Source organism: Phasianus colchicus, unplaced genomic scaffold (genome assembly GCF_987193195.1).
Source record: "Phasianus colchicus unplaced genomic scaffold, bPhaCol1.hap1.1 HAP1_SCAFFOLD_57, whole genome shotgun sequence".
In the NCBI taxonomy this organism is placed as follows: domain Eukaryota; kingdom Metazoa; phylum Chordata; class Aves; order Galliformes; family Phasianidae; genus Phasianus; species Phasianus colchicus.
Window position 1 is genome coordinate 435,001 of NW_028325234.1, and position 2,500 is coordinate 437,500.

The 2,500-nt window shown below is 79.9% G+C and overlaps 1 non-coding gene across 1 annotated transcript; it reads left to right on the plus strand.

Annotated features, from left to right (window-relative positions):
* Window positions 1-1,915: 1,915 nt before the first annotated feature.
* Window positions 1,916-2,068, plus strand: LOC149911779 (5.8S ribosomal RNA). Its single transcript, XR_016462893.1, has one exon. It is a non-coding gene; the product is annotated as a 5.8S ribosomal RNA (ribosomal RNA).
* Window positions 2,069-2,500: the final 432 nt, after the last annotated feature.

Below are 2,500 nucleotides of genomic sequence, written 5' to 3' on the forward strand. Positions count from 1 at the left end.
TCTCCCTCCCCCCCTCGCCCTTCAGCCGCACCCTCGCGGCGGACGGGGTCGGGTTCGCGGGCGTCCGCGGAGCCCGGCCGGCTGCGGGCGAGCGCCGGAGGGGGGGGGGCGCGCCGCGCGCGAGCGCGCGGTCTGCGCGCGAGGCTTCTCCGGGCGGCTTCGGTCCCCGCGCGGGCGGGCGGTCCGAGCCGCGTGCCTCCTCCCGGGCGCAGCTGCCGCCCGGCGCCGGGTTAACGAGGGAAACCCCGGGCCCCGGGAGGAGGGCGAGGTGGTGGCGGCGGACGACGGGCGCGCCCCCGCGGGCGGACGCTCCCCCGAGGGGCGCCGGGGCCGGCTGGCGGGTGCCGGATTTCCCCTCGGCGCCCCGTCCCGCCCGCCGAGGAAGGCGGGCGGGCGGGGGAGGCACCCCCGCGGGGCCTTCGGGTCGTTTCCCTCACCCCAGGGCCAGGTACCTAGCGTCCGCGCCTCCGCGCGTCCGGGGGATGGGAAGGGAAGGGAAGGGAAGAGGAGGGGGCGGCGTGCGCGCCGTCCCCGCTCTCCCTCCCTGCCTCCCTCCCTCGGCCGCGGAGCCGGGCGGGGGTTTAAAGACTCGGGCGGCCCGCGGCACGTCTCGCGAGGCCGGGGGCTCCGGCGACGGCGGTCCGGCCGCGTCGCCGGCGGGAGGGCGGGAAGGAAGGGGCTCGTTGCGGGGCGCGGCGGCGCGCCCCCACCACTCCCCAGCACGCCGCTTCCCTCCCGATCCGAGCCCGCCGGCGGCGTCGGCCGCCGCCGCCGCGCTCTCGCGCCTCCGCGGGTCGGGCCCGGGCCGGAGAGGGGGTTACCCCGTCCCCCCCTCTCCGCGGCCACGGTCTCGGGCGGAGAGGCTCGGCTCCGTGCCGGCCTCGCCCGCGTTCGGAGCGGGCCGAGACGCGCGTCTCGGCCCGGCGCCCGCCGCGGCCACGCCGCCGCGCGCGGCCGGTTCGAGCCGGTTCGAGCCCGGCCGGTCCTCGCCCGCGCCATCCGCGGCGCCGGCGGTTCCGCTCCGCCGGCCCGTCCGGCGCGCGCCCGCGGCCTCGCCGCCCGTCCGTCCTCCGTCGGGGGGCCTCGCCGCCGTTTCCCCCTTCCGTCGCTCGCCGAGTCCTCTCCTTCGCCGCCGCCGCCGCCGCCTCCCACCGCGCTTTCGCCCTCGGCCTCGCCGGCCGCGCCGGGCGAGCGGGCGGGAGGTCCGGCGCGGGGCGTCCCGCAACCGGTCTCCGCGCGGAGGCGCGGGGGGCGGGCGCCGCTCCCAGATCCGTCCCCGTCCCCGTCCCGCCGCCGGGCGCGCGTCCGCCGCGGGCGCGCCGCCAGGGCGAGCGAGAGGAGGAGGCGGCGGAGGGCGAGGGGCGGGAGAGGAAGGCGAGAGGCGGCCGGGGTCGTTTCGGCGTGCGCGGCGCCCGCGGCGCGAGGCGGGGGGGCCCGGGCCGTCGCGGGCGCGCCGTCCGGGCGGGCCGTCGCGGGCGCGGGGCCGGCGGCGCCGGCGGCGCGGGCCGGGGGAACACCCCGGCCGGGCTCGCCCGCGTCCCGACCGGTCGCGGCGCCGGCGGCGGCGTCGCCGGCGGGTCCGTTCGCGGCAGCGGGGCTTCCGCCCGGGCCGAGCCGAGCCGGGCGCCTGGTCCGCCCCTCCCGAAGCGAGACGAGGTCGTTTGTCCAGGTCGGGAGCGCGGGCTCCCCGCCCTTCTCGTTCGGGAGGGTTCCTCTTTTTTTTTCCCCTCGATTCGAAGCGTGTGCGTGTTCCGTAGCGTACGGTCAGCGGAGGCGACGCTCGTCCTCCCCGCGGCGGTCGCCGCCCCGGCGTCGGGGCGGGCCGCGCGGGGGCGGTCGGAGCGCCTTCGGGAAAGGCGAGAGAGACGCGAGAGGAGGGCCCCCCGCGCGCGCGGGGCGGTGCCGAAAGCCAGACGACTCTTAGGGGTGGATCACTCGGCTCGTGCGTCGATGAAGAACGCAGCTAGCTGCGAGAATTAATGTGAATTGCAGGACACATTGATCATCGACACTTCGAACGCACTTGCGGCCCCGGGTTCCTCCCGGGGCTACGCCTGCCTGAGCGTCGCTTGACGGTCAATCGCCGACGGCCGCCGTCCGCGGCGGCCGCGCGGCGCGGCTGGGGCGCCTCGCAGGCCCGCGCGCCCCTCCGGAGGCGGGTCGCGGTGCGCGTGTGTGTGGGGGGGGGTGCCGCCGTCCGTCCGTCCGTCCGTCCTTCCCCGCGTGGGTCGGTCGTTCGGTCGGTTCGGGCGGCCGGCTTCCCCTCCGCCCCACCGCCCCGGTCCCTCGACGGCGGCGTCGCGGCGCGGGCCTTCGTCCCCCTAAGTCGAGACCCAGGTCGGGGAGCTCGCGGAGCTCCCCGCGCTCCCGGAGCGCCCGCTTCGGCCGAGCTCGTCCCCACGGGGCGGCCGGGCTTTCCGGTCGGTCGCGCGGTGCGGGGCCGGTCGTTCGTTCGTTCGTTCGTCCGTTCGTTCGTTCGTTCGTTCGTCCGGCCCCCGCC